This window comes from Mobula hypostoma, chromosome 28 (genome assembly GCF_963921235.1).
Source record: "Mobula hypostoma chromosome 28, sMobHyp1.1, whole genome shotgun sequence".
In the NCBI taxonomy this organism is placed as follows: Eukaryota; Metazoa; Chordata; class Chondrichthyes; order Myliobatiformes; family Myliobatidae; genus Mobula; species Mobula hypostoma.
In genome coordinates this window covers 16,014,277-16,026,666 of record NC_086124.1, presented here as the reverse complement: position 1 = coordinate 16,026,666, position 12,390 = coordinate 16,014,277, and the positions used below count along the sequence as shown (strand labels likewise).

General features: G+C 42.9%; 2 protein-coding genes and 1 pseudogene across 5 annotated transcripts in view; 1 reads left to right on the top strand and 2 right to left on the bottom strand.

The window, feature by feature from the left end:
- The window catches only part of LOC134338864 (histone H2A type 1-like), a 597,857-nt pseudogene that overhangs the window by 191,258 nt on the left and 394,209 nt on the right, over window positions 1-12,390 (bottom strand).
- LOC134339082 (histone H2A type 1-like) overlaps window positions 1-12,390 on the top strand; it is a 318,239-nt gene that overhangs the window by 181,770 nt on the left and 124,079 nt on the right. The gene's annotated exons all lie outside the window — the stretch shown is intronic.
- Window positions 8,567-12,390, bottom strand: part of LOC134339078 (alpha-1B-glycoprotein-like) — an 89,168-nt gene continuing 85,344 nt past the window's right edge. The window contains exon 13 of one of the 4 annotated variants that reach the window (XM_063035384.1): window positions 8,567-9,932. The gene's annotated coding sequence lies outside the window, so the exon portion shown is untranslated. The remainder of the gene's footprint in view (window positions 9,933-12,390) is intronic. The other 3 variants (XM_063035385.1, XM_063035382.1, XM_063035383.1) reach the window with 3 other exon arrangements.

Below are 12,390 nucleotides of genomic sequence, written 5' to 3'. Positions count from 1 at the left end.
CTGCAGGGACGCCAACTACTGATCGTTACATCGATACTAATCCAGTGTAGTTGCCACAGACAATAAACAGCAGCTATACTGACGTAAGGGAACAGAGGAGTGGGAAGATGTTTGACACCGTACATTGTGCAGTAAGCATCAATGTAAAGACAATTTTTTTTCATCTAAGCGTAAGCACTGAGAAAAACTCTGGGAAAAGAGAAAAGAAATCGCGCAGGAATAGCAATCTCAACATGGAAACACATCTATTACATCAGTCTTAAGATAGCGCATTACTCGAAACTCCAATTACTGTAATCGCAGGATATAGCAGGATAGTATATGTCTTCAATCCGATATATTACTGGATATCCAATTATGGCAGGAACGGTGACATCCACACTCTGAGAAGTATCCTTCTTCTAGCTTTTGATATATACACTGGGACACGTCACCAATGACACGCTACCGCAGAGCATTGCCCTGAACGAAAATCTTCTCACACGGACATTCGATAAAGAGAATTAGATCTCACGAGGTCAAGTACAAACAACTAGCATGAATGTGCGCCGAGCGTGGACTAAACGCGAAAGAAAATATAGGAATGCTATCGTCGAATCCCTGAAAACAATAGATAATAATCGCTGTTTCAGGCTGAGAAAATTAGCAACTTCAAGTGACCTTGGAGCGTCACTGCTCGACTGACTGTGGACAGGGCTCCCATGAAGCGATTGCAATGTGATGAGTGGTGTCGAAGTTCTGAGAAATGTTGAAACTGCACTCATTCAAAGAAGTAAAGATAATTCCATCACTGCTGTATCACGGTCTGGTATGGAAACACCAATGTGCTTGAACGGAAAAGCCTACAAATGGAGCTTTGGGTCCCGCTCCTCCAGATTCGGGAACAGCTATTAACACTCAAGCATCAGGCTCTAGACCCAGAGGGGACAATTTCACTTAACTTCCCTCACTTCAGTAGAGATCCTACAACCTACGGATCAACTTTCAGGGACGAGTCATCTTATATTCTCGATAGTTCTTGCTTATTTATTAATGAATACTATTTTGTTGTTGTTTTCTGTTTGCACAGTCTGTTGCCTTCTGCATATTGCTTGTCCGTCTTTCATTGTGTGTATTTTTCTGTGGGTTTGACTGTTTTTTTTTTGCATTTACTGCGAATGACGAAAGAAAATTAATCTCAGGGTAGTATATGACGACATATATGTACGTTGATAATATCTACTTTGACCGACCTCGGAATTGAGGTTTATACATGTCTGACTTGCACTGGGGGAAAACTACACAACATCCTGCAGAGACTCTGCGGGCCAGGCAGCATCAAGGGAGGGAAAAGACAAGAAATGGAAGTCTGCAGATGCTGGCAGTCCAAGCAACACACATAAAATACTGGAGGATGAAATGTCTCGACCCGAAACATAGAGTGTTTATTCTTTTCCATAAATGTTGTCTGGTCTGCTGTGCTCTTCCAGCATTTAGTATGTATTGCAGGGAAATAGACAGTCGACGTTTCGGGTCGAGACCCTTCAGGAAACTATGTGGGGTGGGGGTTGGCAGTGCAAAAAAGGTTGTGGGCAAGTTGAAGCAAGACAGGTGGCAGGAGAGTCCAAGTGGGAAGGGAACAGGAATCAGAAGTTGGGGAAGTGAGAGCTAGAATGACAACAGAAATCGGGAGGTTGTAGATTGAAGGGGAATATTGCTGAAGCAGAAGGAATCTAATACGATAAGTCAGTGGACTGTGGAATAAAGGGTAGAGTTGAGAAAATGGAACCGGCGGGGAGAACACGCAATTGATCGGAAGATCGAGAGTGTGGAGGAGGGTGAAAGAGTCCCGACTATTTGTAGGATTTTTGGCCTCTGACCTGCGATTATTGCCACGTTGTACATATGGTCATTTTCCAATTGACAGTCTCCCGTGAATATCGAGTGATGGTGATACGTATGAATGCTAAGGAGCGAGTCATGAATATGGAGCACACCGCCTGATGGATGGCACAAAGGGAGATTCTCGCGATGCTTATGAAATATCATAATCAGCAGTTCAATCAGACTACTTACTGGTGAATGGGAGTAGGATAGACATGAACTCCATGGTCGGCATGTTCAGAATTGAGAACTACCGCCATCTATCGGTAATGACTATTCTCTACAGCTAGTGTTACTATGCATGCAAAGAGGGAAGACAGGAATGTTCAGTGTGGGCCATGCATAATCCATAATAGCGAAAAATTAGGGTCAGACACTGGAATACAAAATAAAAGCAAGAAATGCTGAAACGTTCAGTATGTCACGCAGTATTATAGGTTGAAGGCCCTGTGTCGGAGCAGGGAAGGACAACTGAATAATATTCCTTATGTTTAACAGAATTGCAAGCGGTAAGGAGGCTTAGGACGAACGTAATCCCTGTACAGAGGTGAGAGTGATTGCCGTAAGGGTAACGTCCCATGTGTGACATGTTAACTGTGAGATTACAAACTAGTTGAGTATTTCCCTGTATCACACACAAAATGCTGGAGAATCTCGGCAGGCCAGAAGCATCTATGTGAAAGAGTCAACCGTCGATGTTTCAGGCTGAGACTCTTCATCAGGACTGCAAATAAAAAGATGAGTATTTAAAGCAAGAAGGTGGACGGAGGGGACGGAAAAGTATAAGGTGCTAGGTGACAGGTGAAACTGGGAGAGGGGAAAGAGTGCAGTAAAGAGCTGGGAAGTTAGGTGTATAAAGGGGTTGAGAGAGGGGAACATAACTGAACAAGGTAGAAGACCATGAAAACAGGAAAGAGGGAGGAGCACCAGAGGGAGGTGATAAGCAGGTAAGGATACAAACCGAGAGTGAGAAATAGAGATGGAAATGCTGCAAGTGGGGGTGGGGCCAATTAAAGGAAATTTGAGAAATCGATGCTGCCAGTTCGGAGGCTACCCAGACAGCATACAAGTGCTGCTCCTCCAACATGAGTGTGGGCTCATCGTTGCAGTAGAGGAGGCAATGGACTGGCATGTCAGAATGGGAATAGGAGGTAGAATTGAAATAGATGGCGACTGGGCCACCACCTTTGTGAATACTTCACTGTCATGTGTTAATAAACGCACAGTAAATCAGTCTGTTTTAATGAAGGGGGAAAACCGACATCTGCCCTCTGTCATATCCATCCACTAAACACAGCAGGCGGAACAGCGGTGAGTGGTTTAATAGAGTCACGCAATCAAAGATTATTAGGAATGATCTGGCACGGAGAAAGACAATTTCTCTAAACTGATCTGAGTGAATTAAGCTTCCCATCTTAGATTGTTCGAATGGCTCGCGTTTGACGCAGATCCTTCTAAACTTTTCCAAAACGAAAACCTTTCAGTTATTGTTCAGTACTTGCCGCAGCCAGTTTCTCCAGAGTCTTATTTTAAGTACACACCACTCCCTGTGTGTATAAAGTTGACCCTTACATTTCTGTTAAGTCTTAGCCATCAAACCTTAAGCTACATCCTCAGGGTCTTAATTCTCCACGCCCTGGGAAAGAAGTAGTTATTGTAGGTGCTGGTAAATTAAGTTAAAAAAAATGTCGTATCGTTTTTTTTTTGTATCCACGTGAGACCTATCTGTTAGAATAGATCCAGAAATATCAATGGATGTTCTCACAGAAAAGAACGATGCTGGCGCTTTCAGAATCGCATGATTCCGCCATCTAGCGGTATAAATTATTCTCTACAGCGAGTGTTATCACATGTGAAGAGGAAGCATGTCCGGAATGTTCAGCGTTGGTCATGCATAAACAATAATAGTGAAGTAATTCTGTGAAACGTCACGTCAAGTCACTTTTTATTCTTATTTCGACCATAACTGCTTCTACAGTACACAGGTAAAACGAGACAACGTTTTTCAGAACCATGGTGTTACAGACCTACCTAGGACTGCATAAAGTGCACAAAACAGTGCAGGCATTACAGTAAATAATAAACAAGACAATAGGTAAAGCAGAGGGCAGTAGGTTGGTGCTAGTCCAGGCTCTGGATATAGAGGAGTCTGGTGGCTTGGGGGAAGAAACTGTTACGTTGTCTGTTCGTTAGAGCCTGAATGCTTCGGTGCCTTTTGCCAGATGGCCGGAGGGATACAAATTAAAAGCAGGTAATGCAGCAACGGTCAGTAGGTCACGGAGAGTTACAGGTTGACAGTCCTCCGTCAGAGTAGGAAAGTGCAAATGAAGAATATTCTTTAGTTTAACAGAATTGCCGGCTACAGGGAGGCTTCGGATGAACGTGAGCTCTATACAGGGGAGAGAGTGATTGCCGTAAGGGTAATGTGCCATGTGTGATATATTAACTGTGGGATTGGAACCGTCTTGAACCGCTGCATCCCTGAGGTGTAGGTACACCCTGGCGCAACATGCAATGTGCATTGCGAGATTCAATGGCTAATCTTGGAGAGTGGGACACTACCATTGTATAATCAATGATAGTAATTTTTCCAGTTCTTGGGCAGTAGCAAGGTGATTCTACCTCTCCGTGTCTGTCGAATACTTGCCACCTTCCTTTTCCCTCCATTGCACTCAACTTGCTGGCGATTGTGATCCTGAGCCGAGGGAAGTGCGGACTCTCCAAGTGCATCACCCGCTACCTGGTGACCATAAACGCGCCCGAACTCCTGGTCATAGTCATTGATCCGTTTTCCAAATGGACTACACTGATCTATTTCCGGTATTCATTCCTAAGTATTACTCCCGTTTGAGCTTCCATCCATTTCCTGGTGTTTACAAGCACCGCGCACTGTTTGGCTGACAGTCGCCTTCACCTTCGATCGGTTGGTGGCCATTTGCTCTGAGAAGCTGAAAAAGAATCGCACCGCAAGAACGGCGACTGTGGTTATAGCGACAGTGAATGTGCTCTACTGTTTGGAGACTGAACCGCGATAGTTTGTGTACGAACTTTCCTACGTGTTTCATAATCTTTCCTTCGCACCGTGTTACGAAATATTCTCTTGCGTGGGTCGCATATGTTCTCATTCACCGCACGTTAGCCACTTGTGTTCCGTTCTCTCTGATCCTGCTGCTCAACGTGCAGACGGCCAGACCGGTTGTCGCAGTCAACAGATTACGCCGGGGGCTTTGGGAAAAGAAAAGCGAGAACCCCGAGCAGGAGAACCGCAGGAAGTCCATCTGCTGCTCTTCAGTATCATGGGAGGTTTTATTTTTGCTGTGGGTAACACGCGTTGTCTTTCAATACTTTACGGTCATTGCAGAGACATCATATGTAAGCAGCCCCACCGGCTATTACTACATAACTGACACCACGGCCGGGATGTCACAGCTCCTCAGTACCTACATTATACGTTTATTTATGTTGTAATGCAAAGTAAATTCAGGGAAAGGTTGAACACCGCGGGGTGAAATTCCTTCTGGACAATTATATGGCACCTTTTCGCTCAAAACGTCGGTAGAGAGTTGATTATATCCCATCGCCGTGTGTGTATTATATTTATCATTCTGACCTTTCCAACTTCAAGCTTCTCCTTCACAGTTCAATTTAAACCCTTTTTAATATACAAAATATCTTTATTACAATTCAGTGCGACATATATACAAACCAGAGACTAACACAATTCCTGCACTACAAATGGACAATAGACATTAAACTAAAATGTTTCCATCTTTATCAATGACGACAATAACCTCCCGGGGAGCCCAACAGTCCTGAAACGCCTCAGTTGTCGCCGTGGACAGCACGTGTTCCTTCTCAATATTTACCCGAGCACCAATATAACCCCTAAACATTGCCAGCCTGTCTACCCGGGCAGATCTTCCCGCCACCCGTTTCCAAGACCCACCGATGGCTGATTTCGCCAGCCCTAGAAACAAGTTGACAAGGACATTCTCGTTCCTCAATGCCCCCTTACCCCTTACCGGATGACCGTACATAAATAGGGTGGGTGCAACCAAAAGGCAAGAAACAGCCCACTCAGATAGAATTTAATCCCTTATGAGTACTTGTATTTTTTTACGTTCAGACGAGTTCCTGATAGTCATAATTTAAGCATACGCTGCAGCATAGAGCCCCGAGATGCGATAAATTATGTTGATACTATTAAGGAGCAATCGTCCAAAAATTTTCTGAGGTCATTGCTAATTTGGTTTATCTCAAAATTGTGTGACATTGCCTCTGCAGTCAGACAGTCTCCTCCGATTTCGGCGAAACTCCAGGTGAAAAATAATCGTGAATGGAGGTGTACACAGCATTATGTAACCACCGTCAACATCCCCCTCCACCACCACCACTTACTCAGCGTGTCCGAGTCTCACGCGTAAGGGTTGTTTCACCTTCAAGCCCTCACCCACTAATTACCCATCCAAACTTTTTCTGAAATGGTATTATTGTACCGGCTTCATTCACTGCCCCAGTCAAATCTTTCTATAGACTCCCCTCCGTACTGGTAAAAAAGTATAACCTTTTAGGTCCATTTAAAATCTTTCCCGTCTCGCCTGTAATCTGTGCCTATTTGATTGGATACCCCAACCCCGTAAAACTACTCTCACTGATCGTCTTATCTGGAAGTCTCTTCATTTCAAACATTACTATATTAATGCCCTTTATTCATTCCAACGATTAAAGACCCATCTTCGTCAACCGGTAAGATGCACCTTCAAATCCTGGTAACGTTTTCTAAATCAATTCTGAACTCTTTCTAGATTATCCGGATCAGTATGAATCGGATGCTTGTTCAACTTTTCAGATTGTATCGTCTGCTGTATCTGAACTGCAATCCATTTGCTACTGCTCGGCCCGTTTCCCGAACCGATAATGATCCTCTTGTAATCTAAGAAAGCAGCCACCACTCTCTAACAACCCCAGTAGTTCCCATCGATCTCCTCTGTCCGAAGACATTGCTACCCTTCCAGTCAACATACCCTCTATTTTTTCTTCTATCACAGCAGGGCGGACTAACCATTGTTCTAAGCACGAAAAATTTACACGGCCTGAAAACTGCGCGGCAGGTGATATTAACATTTATCAAATAAAATTCCAGTTTATTTGTTCTTTGTTCTGCGGCAGCAAAGGTTCTGTGTGCCGGAGCATTTCATTTAAGCTGCAGTGGCACGTACTCGCCACTAGGAGGGAAAGTGCTTCTGGACTCCAAGGTAAGCAATTCTTTTCGGATGATGCAGAGACATCATCAGTGTGGTTTGTGATTATTCCAGATAAGTAATTGTATTATAAATATGTTCAGCGATTTGCTTTGAAAACTCGAAACTTCTTTGTTTAATGTAGTGTAGGAAACTTTGGAGAAAGAAACGCCATCTGATCACGGTCACGTTCCATAAATGCAACCAAGTTACCTATGGAATTAACGCAAACAACAGGAATTCTGCAGTTGCTGGAAGTTCAAGCAACACACATCAAATTTGCTGGTGAACGCAGCAGGCCAGGCAGCATCTCTAGGAAGAGGGACAGTCGACGTTCCAGGCCCAGACCCTTCGTATGCAGGGTCTCTGCCTGAAACGTCAACTGTCCGTCTCCCTGGAGATGCTGCCTGGCCTGCTGCGTTCACCAGCAACTTTGATGTGTGTTGCTACCTATGGAATTACCTTCTCAATGAACTGTTTATCTCCTTGGGTTTTCCTGCCTTCACCAATCTCCAGTCAATGTGCTTCAGAATCCATCCGATATAAAAATGTACGAGCACTCTTTCTCATATCCCTCATGTCTTATAACCCTTTTGCACTAATCCGTTGTTTGACAACAGGTGTCGCTGTTGTGCATCTTGAACTGCCTGAGGTCAGTTGGTTGGGACGTCCAACACCCAGCTGCACCGTGGTGTAGTTAGACCAAGGAGTCGGGGCTCGTTCACCAAGAGCCAATTTATACGCAGCCAACCATTCTAAGTGCAGGATATAACAGCTACTTTTGCGGTTTGTCATTTGGATTGCCTATGTTTATTTACTTATCTATTTATTGATTTCTGTTTTCTTCGATTTTGCGTTATGAAGGTGTTTTTTTTTCCCGTTGCACCCTATCCAAAGTAATCGTTCTCTTTGACACTCGTGTCCTAAAGAATTATAAAAATCTTAAATCTTAAATTCTGAGTCGTTGACTCTGGGAAAACTGTCTCACTTGACCCTTTCAGCATCTGTACATTGTCCAGATTTATTAAAAAGATACGGAATGTAATTTCTCCTCCTTTGAGCTTGTTTATACTGCACACGTGAACACTAAAACATTGCCTACTGAGAATCAGAAGGAACTTATCTTTAACCAATCTGCATTAATGCGTTGTTTAATCTCTTTTCTTTCTCCCACCTTTCAGAAAAAAATAATACTTGCATTGGCGTTTAGCTGATTGAATATCTTGTCTAGCATTTCAAAGTTGAAAGTTCAAAGTATTTTGTTTGATAAGCATGCATGGATGTAACCATATACAACCCTGATCGTCATTTTCTTGAGGGCAATCACAGTAAAGACCAGAAAAAAAATCAATGGAATGAATGAAAGACTGCAGCCAACAGAAGGGGAACAACTAATGTGCAAAAACAAAGCAAACTGTGCAAATACAAAATGCAAGAGAATTGTTCAAAATAATAACAATAATAACGATAAACAAAGTACACACTACCAAACATAAATGAAGACACAAACCAGAAAAATGAAGAAAAAGTTAACCAATGGAAGAGCATGGCCGTCCATGAAATACATCACCACGAACTGAACAAACTAGATGTTGGCAAGGAAGCCTAGCCCACAGCTGGTGACCTCTTCCTTGAAATAGAACAGTTCCTTATGACCAATAGTAGACTAGGTTGTTAACGCACAAAAAAATTAAAAATACATAATTAAAGACCAACAAATTGAAAATGATAAATGCTGAAAATGTCATGATGACCCAGAAGCTACCCAACACACTATAGGTTCCTCCAGCAGTCTAACTCAATCAGATTAATTACACACGCACAATCAAGAGGCAAACGTAATTCACTAAAAGCTTGCTTTAATAAACAAACTCAAAAAACAAACAACTTTTTGAGACTGAGCAATGCAGGTATGAAAGGAATCAATGGTTGAATTTAATATCAGGGAATATAGACATTATTCAAGCTGAAATCCTTACTCTTCACAGACATCCACAAAACAGAGGGACAACCCAAAGAATGAACAACAGAAAAAGTTACAACCCCAAAGCCTCCCTCCACCCCCTACCACGCACAAGCTGCAGCATAATATTCAACCCTCCTGCCTCCCTCTAATTGCTCCTGAACCATCATTAACCAACTACCACACACCATTAAAGCAATAGTAAAGCTCCCGGAGACCATGATCCAGGTTCATCAAAAGCTATTCTCCATTCAGAGACTACGACATCTCAGACAGACTCTCTCTCTCTCTCTCTCTCTATCTATCTCCCTCCCTCCCTCCCACCCCCTCTCTCTCTCTCTCTCACACACACACACACACTAGCAAGGGAGGGAGAGGGAGAGAGAGAGATCGCTTCTGCCTCGAAGAGAGTGAATAACAACAGCTCACTGCATCGAAGTTGCTATCCGCCACGTCACTTGTCCGAGCCTCCCGACTGGAAGACCAAGAGACTCTCACTCTCCACCGAAATAGAGAAAGAGAGTGAGAGTGAGAAGAGAGAGAGAGAGAGAGAGAGAGAGAGAGAGAGAGAGAGAGAGAGAGAGAGAGAGAGAGAGAGAGAGAGAGAGAGAGAGAGAGAGATTGCTCGAATGCAGGGTCCGCAGATGGCTACCCACAATGCCCACTGTCTTTGTATTTCAATATCCTGCGAAGCATTAATTATCCGGCGATTTCGGTGAAGAATGGTGTCGTCTTCAAGGACGCACCAGGAAACGTCAAAACGCCAGGCTGTTCGGCGAGATCCAATAGCGAGAACACACCACTCAAGAAAAACCGTAGTTTGAGTTGGAACTGTAAATCACGGACTCCGAGACGACCCCAGGCACCTTGGAAAGGAAAACAAGAGAAACATGAGAAGAGAAGAATTAAACTGTTTCGCCCAGGACCGAAAAACCTATGGCACCATCTTTAGCTCTTCCCACGCCAATTGCAGTGAGGATGGCAAAATGTAACTCAAATGTGGTATTATATATGACAGTATTCAATGGTGGGCAGAATCCAATAGTCCGAATAGTTAACGTTTTCTCCAGTTGTCTATATTTTCCATTAACAGGGGACACAGACGTCACTTCACTTGAGAAACAATGAATGGGAGACGACTTCGTCATGCACTAACCACAATGCAGAGATTTGGTTTGGTGCTGCTTGTTCAAAGGAATATAATGAGGTAAGATGAAAATTGCCCATTTCACACATAATCTTGATTGGCACCTCACCTCCTTGTGAAGTGGACCCATCGTATGTAAGGCTATAAGACATAGGAGCAGAACATTTACCGTTCGAGTCTGCTCTGCCATTCCATCATGACTGATCCTGGATCGCGCTATAGCCTATACACCTGCCATCTCTCCATATCATTTGATGCTCTGACCAAACAGAAAAATGTCAATAGTAACTTTTAATATACCCACCTCCTCCACAGTCTGTGTAAGAGCATTCCACAGATTCTCTACTCTCTGGCTAGAAAACATTCTCCTTGTCTCGGTTCTAAAAAGGTACCTCAATTTAGAGGCAGTGTCCTCTGGTTATAGATACCGCCGCCGTAGGGAACATCCACTGCATATCTACCTTATTAAGCCCTTTCAACATTCGGCCGGTTGCAATGAGATCCCCCCGCATTAATCTATATTCCAGTGAGTACAGGCTCAAAACTCTTCTGGATTCTCTGCAATGACAGCACATCCTTTCTGAGATACGGAGCCCAAAACTGTTGACAGCATTCCAGATGCAGCTTGACTACCGTCTGATAAATCCGAGGCACTATCTCCTTGGTTTTATATTGTATTCCTCTTCAAATAACTGCAAACTTTTTACATTCCTTCTTTACCACAGACTCAACCTGCAAATGAACCATCTGGGAGTCTTGTTTGAGGAATTCTACGTCCCTCTGCACTTTTAATGTTTGAATTTTCTCCCCATTTAGATAATAGTCTGTATTATTGTTCCTTTTACCAAAATGCATTATCATAGTTTTCCCAACACTCTATTCCATCCACCATTTTTTCCCCATCCTTTCAATATACCTAAGTCTTGCTGCAATCATATTGCTTCCTCAGCAATACCACCCCTTCCACCTATCATTTCATCATATGCAAACTTTACCACAAAGCCAGCAATTCCATTAGCTATCAGCGATTCCTCTGTCTATGCCAATATCTTTCCTGTAATGCCACAGAATTTCATCTTTTTAAGCAGCCTCCTGTGTGGCACCTTATTAAACCCCTCTGAAAATCCAGGTAAATGACAGCCATTGCCTCTTCTTTGTCCAACCAGCTTGTAATTTCCTCAACGAACTCTAACAGATTTGTCAGGCAAGATGTGCCTTGACAGAAATTATGCTAGCTTTGATTTACTTCATCAGGTGTCTCCAAGTAACCCGAGATCTCATCCTCTGTAATAGACTCCAATGCACTCCCAAGCACTGAGGTTGGGCTAACAATGTTATAATTTCCATTCTTTTGCCTTCCTCCCGTTTTTAACCCTTACATACTGTTCATATTCTATACCTTCACAGTATGGTCCGGGTCACGTTTGACCCGGCCCAAGAATCCCCTCATGAAAAGCGTCTATACCAAATTTTGAGCCACAGATCTATTTAGAATGTATAAATAGCCTATCCGACATTAATAAATGGGTGATTAATCCTTAATTAAAGTTTCAGATATCTAAAATCCATTTTTATATATACGGGTCAAAGTTGACCCGAACAGTATGTAAGGGTTAAGAGTGGATGACATTTACGGTCTTCCAGTCCTCTGGTACCATGCCATAATCAAGTGATTCTTGAAAGATCATAACCAATGTTTCGGTTATCTCTGCAGCAACTTTTCTCAGTACTCTGGGGTGTATTGAATCTGGTCCAGGTGACTGATCCACCTAAAGATGTTTGTGTTTCCCTTGCACGTTTTCATTTGTAATAGCAATGACAGTCACAGATCTCTGGCACACTGCCACTATCTTCTACTGTGAAGAATGATGCAATGTACTCATTAAGTTCATCCTCCATTTCTCTGTTCCCCATTACTAAGTCACCAGCATCATTTTCCAGTGGTCCAACAACAACTCTCACCTTTCCTTTACTCTTTATATAAATTAAAATAATTTTCAATATCATGCTTTATATTATTAGCTAGCTTGCCCTCATATTGCATCGTTTTCCTTCTTATATTTTTTTTCCAGTTGCCTTTTAGTTTGGAATTTAAAAGCTTCTCAATCATCCAACCAACTTCCCACTCATTTTGGTACCTTATATACTCTTTCCTCGGCGTTTATGCAGCCCTTAAC